The sequence below is a fragment of the Lipotes vexillifer genome, unplaced genomic scaffold (genome assembly GCF_000442215.2).
Source record: "Lipotes vexillifer unplaced genomic scaffold, Lipotes_vexillifer_v1.1 scaffold75, whole genome shotgun sequence".
Taxonomy (NCBI): Eukaryota; Metazoa; Chordata; class Mammalia; order Artiodactyla; family Lipotidae; genus Lipotes; species Lipotes vexillifer.
In genome coordinates this window covers 644,567-657,454 of record NW_006771517.1, presented here as the reverse complement: position 1 = coordinate 657,454, position 12,888 = coordinate 644,567, and positions in this window count along the sequence as shown.

Here is a 12,888-nt window from a genome sequence, read left to right as displayed (position 1 = left end):
GTTTCTGTGCGAGGGCTTTCTCTAGTTGCGGCGAGCAGGGGCCACTCTTCATGGCGGTGCGCAGGCCTCTCACTGTCGCGGCCTCTGTTGTCGCGGAGCACAGGCTCCAGATGCACAGGCTCAGTAGTTGTGGCTCACGAGCTCAGTTGCTCCACGCACGGCATGTGGGATCTTCCCAGACCAGGGCGCAAACCTGTGTCCCCTGCTTTGGCAGGCAGATTCTCAGCCACTGCGCCACCAGGGAAGCCCTCCAACAACTTTAAAAAAAATTATTTTTGGACTGGCGGTGTATTTACATAATTCAACAATTAAAAGGTACAAAGGTTATTTACTGATCTGTCTGCCTCACCTCTGTGCTCCAGCCACACTTCCTCTCCTTGGAGGCAACTAGCATTACCAATTTCTACTGTATCCTTGCGGATATATTCCTGTAGGCCATATAATATCATAGATAAAAGAACTTACTCATTCTGCATTGTATTTCATTGTATGGGTCCATAATACTTTTTTTTTTCCTACAGTCCACTACTGATGGACATTTACATGCCAGTCTTTTACTGTTAGAAACAATGCTGCATAGCTTTGTAAAAAATGTCATTTCATAAATCTGTAGACTAAATTCCTAGAAGCAGAATTGCTTGGGCAAGGGGTACAATTTGTATAATTTTGATAGATGTTGCCAAATTACTCTCCATAGATGATATGTCAGTTTTTATGCTTCTGCCAACAAAGTGAGTAACCCAAGTAAAAAAGGGGTAAGAGATAGGGAAAGCTAAGTCTGGACCAGATTTGGGGGGGATTAAAAATAGTTATGTTATTAGGGATTTCCCTGGTGGTGCCGTGGTTAAGAATCCCCTGCCAATGCAAGGGACATGGGTTCGAGCCCTGGTCTGGGAAGATCCCACATGCTGTAGAGCAACTAAGCCTGTGCGCCACAACTACTGAGCCTGCGTTCTAGAGCCCGCGAGCCACAACTACTGAGGCTGCATGCCCTAGAGCCTGTGTTCCGCAACAAGAGAAGCCTCTGCAATGAGAAGGCCACGCACTGCAATGAAGAGTAGCCCCTGCTCGCTGCAACTAGAGAAAGCCCACGTGCAGCAACAAAGACCCAACGCAGCCAAAATAAAATAATAATAATAATAATAATAAATTGAAAAAATGTAGGTATGTTATTAAAGTATAAAGTGCTCAGTGAAGAATGGCAGGAGATGAGACTAGAGAAGCAGACTGGTCAGGTTCATGCTTGGATTTTATTCTGTAGGTAATGCAGAGCAATAGAAAGGATGAGGGAATGACATAGTTAAGATCGTGTTAGAGCACTCTGGTGGCCCTTTGAAGATGGATTTGAAGGGGCAAAGCAAGAAGCAGTAAAATAATTAGGTTAATGCAGTAGCTTTGTCAGATCATGTGTCTCAATTTTGGGTTTGGAAACTAAAGGGAAACAAGTGTGCTAAGGGAGAAAGAGGAGATAGATTTAAAAGAGGAAGAGCATATCTCACTGAAAGTAGCAAGAAAGGCTTCACTGAATAATAGTTGCCTTTTTTTTTTTTTTTTTGCAGTATGCAGGCCTCTCACTGTTGTGGCCTCTCCCATTGTGGAGCATAGGCAGCTCTGGACGTGCAGGCTCAGCAGCCATGGCTTACGGGCCTAGCCGCTCCGCGGCATGTGGGATCTTCCCAAACCAGGGCACGAACCCGTGTCCCTGCATTAGCAGGCAGATTATCAACCACTGCGCCACCAGGGAAGCCCTTGTTTCCAGTTTTTGGCTGTTAGGAATAATGCTCCAAAGAACATTCTTCTATGTCTTTGGGTATACATGTATGACTTTTTGTTGGGTATATACCTAGGAGTGTAATTGGAAGGTCATTGAGTGTGTATACTGCCAGAAGGTTTTCCAGAGATGTTGTACTATTTATACTTGTATCAGCAATCTGTGTGAATTTCATTTTACATCCTCACCAGTCTTAACATTTTGCTGAGTCCCTCTACTTTGTATAGATATCAGGGATACAGTAGTGAACAAAAGGAAGTCTCCTCTCATAGAGTTTGAAATTTAATGTGATGAAAAATATATTTTATACACATATGTTTAATATATTCAAGTGGTGATAAAGTGTTAAGCAGGTATGTTGGACAGAGAGAGGAGGGTGGTAGGGAGTGCTGTTAGACGCAGTAGTTAAGAAAGACTTCTCTGATCAAGTGATATTTGAGCAAAGACCTGAAGAAAATAAGCTAGCTATGTGGATATCTGGGAGAGGAACAGTCCAGGCAAAGGGAATAGCAAGTGTCAGAGCCCTGAGGTGGGAGCATGCTTGATATATTCATGAAACAGCAAGGAGGCTAGTAAAACTGAAGACATCGTGAGTAAGGGCAATAATGGTAGAATCTCAGAAGGTAAACAGGGCCAGAGCATGTGGGATTTTAAGAGTCAAGGAAAGGATTTTGGTTTTCTAAATGCTGTGGGAGACCATTGGAGGGTTTTGAGCAGAGGGAGTGACATTATCTCCTTTACCTTTTGTTTTGTTTTTTTATTTGGCTGCGCCAGGTCTTAGTTGTGGCACCTGGGATCTTTACTGTGGCATGCATGTGGGATCTAGTTCCCTGACCAGGGATCGAGCCTGGGCCCCCTGCGTTGGGGGGAAGTCCCTATCTCCTTTACTTTTTAAAGAGGTCACTCTGCTCTCGGAGAAAACACTGGGGGGGCAAGGGTGGAAGCAGGAATGGAATGTGAATTCAGAAACTATTATAAATAAAAGTAAGAAAAAAACAGAAATTATTGGTGTGGGCCAAAGAGGGAGGTTGGTGGTTTGGATCAAATATTAATGGTGGAGGTAAGGAGGAATAGTTGGATTCAGGATGTTTTGAAGGTGCAGCAGATAGGATTTGCCCCAGTGGATTGGCTTTTGGCAGGGGGAAGTTTGTGTGTCAAGGATGACTCCAAGATTATTGACTTAAATTGCTAATTTACTGATTTGAGAAAGACTGGGGAGAGGGTAGAAGTCACCAGGTAGGTTTGGGCTGGGATGGAGAACCAAGAATTTGATATGGGACATTTTGTATATGAGATATCTATTAAATATCCAACTAGAGATGTTGAGTAGACAGTAGGATATATAAATAACATGGTGGGTGGGACATCCCTGGTGGTCTAATGGTTAAGAATCCGCCTTCCAATGCAGTGCATGCAGGTTCGATCCCTGGTTGGGGAACTAAGATCCCACATGCTGTGGGACTACTGAGCCCGCACGCCACAACTACTGAGCCTGTGCGCTGTGGAGCCTGTGCGCCACAATTAGAGAGAAGGCCATGTGCTGCAACTAAGACCCTATGCAGCCAAATAAATTTAAATAAATAAATAAATAAAATAGTGGGTGAATTCCCTGGCAGTCCAGTGGTTAGGACTCGGCGCTTTCACTGCCAGGGCCCAGGTTCAATCCCTGGTTGGTGAACTAAGATCCTGCAAGTCACATGGCATGGCCAAAAAAGTAAAAAATAAATAACTAGGTGAATGAAAATAGAGGTTGGACCTAACATGGCCTTTGGAGTGATGTAGAGGGAACATATAAATTCTCTTTATCATATGAATACTTGTAAAGCTCATTATTTGGAATTTAGATTATGCAGCCTTCTGTTTTTGTGAGAGCTATTTGACAAGGAAGTAAAATATTAGGAATTTTAAAAAAATTTGTTTTTAAATTCATGTATTTATTTTTTGGCTATGCTGGGTCTTCGCTACTGCTCGCAGGCTTTCTCTAGTTGCGGCGAGTGGGGGCTACTCTTCATTGCTGTGCGTGGGCTTCTCACTGCGGTGGCTTCTCTTGTTGCGGAGCACCGGCTCTAGACAGGTGGACTTCAGTAGTTGTGGTTCGCGGGCTCTAGCACACAGGCTCAGTAGTTGTGGCTTACGGGCTCTAGAGTGCAGGCTCAGTAGTTGTGGTGCACGGGCTTAGTTGCTCTGCGGCATGTGGGATCTTCCAGGACCAGGGCTCGAATCCGTGTCCCCTGCATTGGCAGGCGAATTCTTAACCACTGCACCACCAGGGATGTCCCCAAATATTAGGAATTTATTGAGAAGTTTCTTGGGTACTTCTCGGAAAGATCTGTGTATGAAATTTATTAGACTTTGTATAGATTTAATCCAGTCTACCATAGTTTCTATTGTCTGTTATTCTTGTGTAAAATGATCATTGCCATAGTGACCTTAGAAGCTCTATATGACTATTAAGTACATTGTGAATTATCTGAAGAAAGAAAGCTTTAACCACAGTGTTTCACATTATATTTTATAGCATATTTGTAATATGTACCTAATTTGAAAAATAATGGTTTACATGGGGATTTCACATAGATTATTTTATTCAGTGCTCACAATAGGCTATGAATTGTACTATTGCTATCTCGCATTTTACAGCTGAGGAAGCAGAGGCTGCATGGATAATGAATTGACACTCAGGGCATGTCTCTCTGGTTAGATAGTAGAAACAAGACCTGAACCCAAGTCCTAACTCCACAGAACCATACAGACTAACTCTGTTAGCTACCATGTTCCATTTCTCTGCTATGCTGAATCTATGATAATTTATTGTATAGTATTCTGCTTCAACACTATAATTTTTGAAAGATATTTTACAAAAGTAATATAAGACATTCTCATAAAAAATTTATATCAAACTACAGTAAAAAGTAAAAATTCCATCTCACCTCATCACTGAAAGTTTGTGTGTATTTCCAGACTTTTTGGAATACCTTTACAGACATCTGTAATACGCAAATGTGTAATGTTTTTTATAAATGGAATCATAGTATTTTGCAGAGGCTTTGTAATTTCCAGTCAGATGAGAAGTCCCCAGAACCATTCTGTCAGATCTTTGCTTTAAACAAGAGCAAAGACATTTATCTCTTCTGTTATTTTAAGTACCTTGGAACAGGTTTAATGAACGACTACAACGTTCAGTATTGATTTGTTCAGTGTTAGTAGTGAGATGCCTTTAAAGGCATCACACCTTTCATTTCAGAGAACTTTCCAAATGCTCTTTAAAAAAGGCAGATACATGATCAACTGCTTCATGAGGTTGCCAGGAATCATTCAAATCCTTTACCCGTTCTTAGAAAGTGCAAGGTCGTCCATTTTGGAGCAATTGGCTTTTGCAGATGCACCTGTTACCTATAGTTGTTGGAGATAATGTCTCTCCATGTGTCTGACGGTAGAAAACGGAATTAATGAAAAAAAGAAAAAGGAATTAATGAACCTGTAACTAGACAGAACTGTGCTGGAAGTGAAAATAGGTCCTTTCTGCTATTGATGACATAGAGAAGAAAAGCTTCAGGTGGATCAAACTCCAGGCCTAGGTCATAGAAGTCTTGCCAGTTTTCAGCTCATTAATGTCGTAAGGTATTTTCGTGATTATTTCCACCAGTGTAAACTATTACATAGGACAGATTATGCATTTTGCGTTTATTTATTTATTTATTGTTTTTTTAAAAATTGAAGCATAGGTGATTTACAGTGTTGTGTTAGTTTCTTGTGTACAGTAAAGCGATTCAGTTATATATATATTCTTTTTCATATTCTCTTCCATTATAGTTTATTACAAGATATTGAATATAGTTCCTTGTGCTAACAGTAGGACCTTGTTTTTTATCTATTTTATGTATAGTAGTTTGTATCTGCCTATCCCAAACTCCTAATTTATCCTACTCCCACCCCCTCTCCCCTTTGGTAACCATAAGTTTGTCTTCTATGTCTGTGAGTCTGTTTCTGTTTTGTAAATAAGCTCATTTGTATCATATTTTAGATTCCGCATATAAGTGGTATCATATGATATTTGTCTTTCTCTGTCTGACTTACTTCACTTAGTGTGATAATCTCTAGGTCCATCCATGTTGCTGCAGCATTTTGCTTTTAATATCTAACTTTTAATGATGTACTCACTAAATTCCCATTTTGTTAATATTTGCATAAGACTTTCTCTGGGCCAGTCAGTAGACTAGGTAGACATATTGGGGAGATAATGAAGTAGGCTCTTCCTGGAGACAGGACAAACCAAACAGGAAATGAATTTGTATGTATCTCAGAATTCCAGAGTAATGAAGGTGAATTAATACCAAATAACTGGTAAACATAGGCTTATTAAGATAACGATTAAGAAGGGAAAAATGACTATATGCCGTGTACACTTCGGTGTGCATCCAGAGCATCTGGGAGGCTTGTTAAATGCAGCTTCTGAGACTTCACCTCCCAGAAACTTAAATTCTGGAGTTTGGGGTCGGGTCGGGAGTCTGCGTTTTCACCAAGCCTCCTAAGTAATTCTCTTTTAGGTGGTCTAAAGACTACTTTCAGAAACACTGCTTCCGAGTGTCTGAACCTGACAAAGATCGTCTAAATCTAAATGGAGAAAGCGTTACAGGGAGGAAAAATTATTTTGATATAGGACACTTTGTGGTAAAAGTGATAAATGATAATGTCTGAGAAAGTACTAGGAGAGTACTAGGAGAGAGTTATTAATTGACTAAGGTAGGGAGGAGGAGGGACTGATGTTTGACTTTACTTTTTGCTCAAGGAATACATCTTTACTTTGATTGCCTTTTATTTTATATACCAGGTAATGCTATGTTGTCTTTGCGTAACCAAGCTCTCATATCTGTAGTTCACTCTATTCCTGGGACATCCCTAATTTTCACTATTTCATACCATTTTGTCCATAAATGATCAAAATATTCTAAAAAGTATAACTTGCAACATTCAAACAAACTCAGGACTGTGACATAAAATCATTTATCACCTCATGAGTGTTTTTATTTATTTGTTCAGGAAATAATCACTGTTTTTAGTTTACCAATATCAGTGAATCTTCCTTAATGGGGAGAAAATTCCTTTGAGGATTTAAGTAGCGGTTAAGTTAATTTAAGGTCCCGTGGGGGGGGGGGGAATCTCTAAATTGTAAAGTTTCTTAAGCATAAAACTAGGAAGAAATTCTCATTTTTCACATGCTGTTTATTTGGCATTATCCATCATTCAGTACATTTACTATTATTGACACTACCATTCTTAATATAAAGCACTGACTGCTGGGAGATGATGAACTCATTTTACTAGGATTATCTTCCTATAAATGTTCTTTCTTATAAATTATAAATAAATAAATTAATTAATTAATTTTTGACTGTGTTGGGTCTTTGTTGCTGCACACAGGCTTTCTCTAGTTGTGGTGATCAGGGGCTGCTCTTTGTTGTAGTGTGTGGGCTTGTCATTGCGGTGGCTTCTCTTGTTGCAGAGCACAGGCTCTAGGCGCGCAGGCTTCAGTAGTTATGGCTCATGGGCTCAGTAGTGGTAGCACGTGGGCTCTAGAGCTCAAGCTCAGTAGTTGTGGCGCATGGGCTTAATTGCTCTGCGGCAAGTGGGATCTTCCCGGACCAGGGCTCGAACCCATGTCGCCTGCATTGGCAGGCAGATTCTTCACCACTGCGCCACCAGGGAAGTCCCTAAATGTTCTAAATTAAGTAGTTTGGGCAGTGGTTATTGATAACCAAATTTGTAATCTAGGTTTGTCACACTTTTTTTTTAGAAGATGTTGGGGGTAGGAGTTTATTAATTAATTAATTTATTTTTGCTGTGTTGGGTCTTTGTTTCGGTGTGAGGGTTTTCTCTAGTTGTGGCAAGCGGGGGCCACTCTTCATCGCGGTGCTCGGGCCTCTCACTATCGTAGCCTCTCCTGTTGCGGAGCACAGGCTCCAGACGCGCAGGCTCAGTAGTTGTGGCTCATGGGCCTAGTTGCTCCGCGGCACGTGGGATCCTCCCAGACCAGGGCTCGAACCCGTGTCCCCTGCATTAGCAGGCAGATTATCAACCACTGCGCCACCAGGGAAGCCCCTGTCACACTTTTTAACAGTTCTTTGGCATTATTATTGTAACTTCTTTAACATTGCTGTATTTGTGTTTTGGAGATGAAAGGCATATTTTAACATCCTATAGTTGAATGACAGTCTTAATTTGGGCAATTAGATGAAAATGCTGATCTGGGCTTGTCTGATTTGCAGCTAGGATTGTTCTAACCAGCTGCATGGAATAGATGTATAGAACCAGGTGTTTTACTTTAGCTGCGGCTGTGCCATCTGTGGGAGCAGGTGGACAGATTGTGTGTCATCAGGGAAACACAGCTGGTGAGACTTAGGAGAAGAGCTAATTGATTGCTTTTCCTCAGCTACGGCTCTCTCTAGTCACGTACATTTAAGCACAGGTTTTACCTGTGCACAGGTGTTGCCTTTGGTCAGTACAATAGCAACAGCAAAAGTAAACAAAAATGTACATTTGACTGCTTGTATATTTTTTGGGTTGGCACTGAGAAAGATAATTTAAGGTTTTTTTAAAATAAATTTATTTACTTATTTATTTGGCTACATTGGGTCTTCACTACTGTGCGTGGGCCTTCTCTAGTTGCAGCGAGTGGGGGCTACTCTTCGTTGTGGTGTGTGGGCTTCTCACTGCGGTGGCTTCTCTTATTGCGGAAACACAGGCTCTAGGCACGTGGGCCTCAGTAGTTGTGGCATGCAGGCTTCAGTAGTTGTGGCTTGTGGGCTCTAGAGTGCAGGCTCAGCAGTTGTGGCGCTCGGGCTTAGTTGCTCCATGGCATGTGGGATCTTCTCAGACCAGGGCTGAACCCATGTTCTCTGCATTGGCAGGCGGATTCTTAACCACTGCACCTCCAGGGAAGCCCAACTTTATTTATTTACTTACTTATTTATTTATTTATTTGTCTGTGTTGGGTCTGTTGCTGTGTGTGGGCTTTCTCTAGTTGTGGCGAGCTGGGGCTACTCTTCGTTGCAGTGCATGGACTTCTCACTGCAGTGGCTTCTCTTATTGCAGAGCAGGGGCTCTAGGTGTGTGGGCTTCAGTAGTTGTGGCACACGGACTCTAGAGCTCAGGCTCAGTGTTTGTGGCGCACGGGCTTAGTTGCTCCGCGGTATGTGGCATCTTCCCGGACCAGGGCTTGAACCCGAGTCTCCTGCATTGGCAGGCAGTTTCTCAACCACTGCGCCACTAGGGAAGCCCCTATACAGGTATTTTTAATTTTTTTGATTCAGAGAATTATGTGTAATTCTGTGCCTGGCAAATAGTTGGCATTTAATGAAAATTGGAATGTTTCCTAATAAACCTCAAGTAAGATCTTCTATTAAGAAAATCAAAACTGTCCTGCCATGAGTTATGTGGGCTGAATTCTTGGTTGGGTAGGAAAGAAGGATGTGGAACCTAGGTAGGCTAGGTGACCTTTAGATGACTTTTTAGAAGTTCCTTCTTTTGTTCCCTTTTTCATAATATTGTGACTTTTGGATCCTTGAAAGCTTGCTGGAATTCAGAATCAGGATTTGAACAGAGACGTGGGTTCCTCACTCTGTTGATTACGTAACCATCTACATGAGTAGGGCTTTGGAATCTAAAGGGTTTTAAGACTGGGTTTTTGAGTGATTGATAACATTTCTCTCCCTTTGTTGTTGTTGTTTCTTCTGGAACTTGTTTAGATGGTTATGCTACAAACTTGCAAATGTTCTCATTTTCAAATTAAAAAATTTTGTTGCAAATTCATTTTAAGTGGTTTTTTTTTCCTTATCCAAGTGTTCCATTACACACTTAAAAAAATTAGGCTCTGTCTTAATAGGAGAGAATTGTGCGCTTAGAGGAGGGCTGACTTTATGCTTGCTTTGCTAGAAGTGAACTGGTTAAGCTACACCCAGGTGATAGTATGATAAGGCACAATTTTTTTTTGTATTAATTTGAAAAGAAAGTCATAAGTATGATTGCTGTGCGTAAGTCAGAAACTAATGTAGAAAATAATGTTTTTTTTTGTAAACAGCTTTATAATAGATATAATTCAGAGATATAATTCACATACTATACTCTTTTAAAGTGTACAAGTTAATGAATTTTAGTATACATACAGGGTTGTGCAACCAGTGCCACTGTATACCAGGACATTTTCATCATCCCCAGAAGAAACCCCATACCCATTAACAATCACTCTGCATTTTCCCCTTTTCCATCCCCTAATCTATTTTGTCACTGGATTATAATTCAGAGATATAATTCACATACTATACTCTTTTAAAGTGTACAAGTTAATGAATTTTAGTATACATACAGGGTTGTGCAACCAGTGCCACTGTATACCAGGACATTTTCATCATCCCCAGAAGAAACCCCATACCCATTAACAATCACTCTGCATTTTCCCCTTTTCCATCCCCTAATCTATTTTCTGTCACTGGATTTGTATTATATATATATATATATATATATAATTATATATATTATATATATAAATTTATATATTTGTAAAGTATTAGAAATATTCTTTATTTGGCTTTCATTATAACTCTTTTCTGAATTACTTGTCAATATTTAAAATTGGGAAAAATACAATATTTTGTGACTTTGTAATAAGCCTTTTGTGACTGACTTCTTTCGCTTAGCATGATGTTTTTGAGGTTTATCCATGTTGTAGTATATATCAGTGCTTCATTCCTTTTTATGACTGAATAATATTCACTGTCAGTCCTCATTATTCACAGATTTCTGTATGTGTGAAACTGCCTACTTGGTAAAATTTATGTATCCCCAAAACAATACGAGGTGGTCTTTTGTGGACATGAGCAGAGTAGTGAAAATTTTGCGTTGCCCAGCGCTCACATTCCCATCTGAAGTTGTACAAGGTAACTCTCTGCCTTCTTGCTTCAGCTGTCATACTGCAGACAGGTTCTTTTCATGGTCTGTATAGTGCCACATTTTCATATTTTTCTGCTTTCTGCTTTTTGTTGGTGATTTTACTGTTTAAAATGGCCCCCAAGTGTAGCACTGAAGCGCTGTCTAGTGTTCCTAAGATAAGAAGACTGTGATGTGCCTTAAGGAGAATATATGTATGTTAAATAAGCTTTGTTCAGGCATGAGTTAATATTGCTCTTGGCAATGAGTTCAGTGTTAATGAGTCAACAGTATATATTGAATAAGATGTCTTTAAACTGAAACATATAAAGCAAGGCTATATATTGATCCATTGATGGAAATATGACCAGAGGCTTGAAGGAACCTAACCCTGTATTTATTTCCCCTAGTAGCAATGGTTTAATATTTGCTCATTCAGTGATTGCAGCAGCTTTATGGAACACAACTACCGAGAATAACAAGTATCTGGTATGCCACATTTTTACTTAAATATTTATCAGTTGGTGGATATTTGGCTTGTTTCAACTTTCTGGCTGTTAAGAATAATGCTGCTATAAACATTATGTATAAGTTTTTATATGGACATACATTTTCTGTTCTCTTGGGTATATACCTAGGAGTGAAATTGTTGGGTTATATGGTAATTATGTTTAACTTTTTGAGGAACTGCCAGATCACTTTGGAACAGTGGCTAACTATCTTACATTCCCATTAGCAGTAGATTTGGATTCTAGTTTCTCCACATCCTCCCCAATACTTGTTATTATCTTTTTTAAAAATTATTATAGCCATCTAGTGGGTTGGAAGTGGTGTCACATTATGGTTTGATTTGTATTTCCCTAATGGCTAATAATGTTGAACATCCTTTCACGTGTTTATTTATTTACTTATTTTTTAAACTATTTATTTATTTATTTATTTGGTTGCACTGGGTCTTAGTTGTGGCAGGCGGTCTCCTTAGTTGCATCAGGCAGGCTAGTTGCAGCTCGAGGGCTTCTTAGTTGCGGCTCGCAAAGTTGTGGCATGTGACCTCTTAGTTGCGGCATGTGTGTGCGATCTAGTTCCCTGACCAGGGATCGAACCTGGGCTCCCTGCATTGTTGGGAGCATGGAGTCTTAACTACTGCATCACCAGGGAGGTCCCTCATGTTTATTGTCCATTCGTATATATTCTTTGGAGAATTTCTAGTCTTTACCCCAAGTATAGCTTTATATATATATATATGTATATATATATTTTGGCTGTGCCACACAGCTTGCAGGATCTCAGTTCCTTGACCAGGGATTGAACCCAGGCCATGGCAGTGACAGTGCCGAATCCTAACCACTAGGCCACCACGGAACTCCCAAAGATAGCTTTTAATGAAACCAAAACATCTATTTGATGAATAAATTTATTTTATGGCAAAACTAAAAGTTTTAAATTGTCAACAAACCAAATTCAGAGTTATAAATTAGCTTCTTACAGGATATTGATAGATTATTGTGGATACTCCTGCCTTTTTTCTGTAAGGTCAAATAAAAATTTCAAATTGAGTGTACTAAAGGAAGTATCCATCTTAAAGCTATATTTCCATGTGAAGGAGGACTGTTCTCTGAATACAGTTTTGAGAAGAATTTAGCTCAGTCTGCTTCTTTGTGGTTGGAGGGCTTAGAAAGTTCTCCCATCTTACTCATCTAGCTTGCATTGCAATATTTAGGGTAAGAGTTGGGCCACAAAGCTACATACTCAAGTGAGTGCAGGTGTGCATTTGAATGATGCACATCTCCACACTTGAATAAAGCAGATCTCCACACTTGTCATTATCTGAGTGTGTGCATTCCAGTGTTTCCTAATTTTATAGGATCAATTGACAGTAAGCTGCTTTTTTGTTCAAGTCCTCAGCTATATTACAAGACTTGTGGGATCATGTTGAGCTAGCTTGTATGTATATTTGGTAAAGTTTGCTAAATCCAGGAGCCTTACTAAAATTGTTCTCTTTTATCTTCTAGATACAATTATTATATATACCTCATGTTTTGTACATGTTTTATTAGTGTGTGTTTTCTGGTCATTTCAATTTTATTCCTCTGAGTTTGGGATATTGTGATTTATCCAGATTTTAAAAACCAAACAAAATGTATTTATATTTTTCATGAAAGGCAGAGAGCTAGGAGTTCTTCACAAGACAAGTT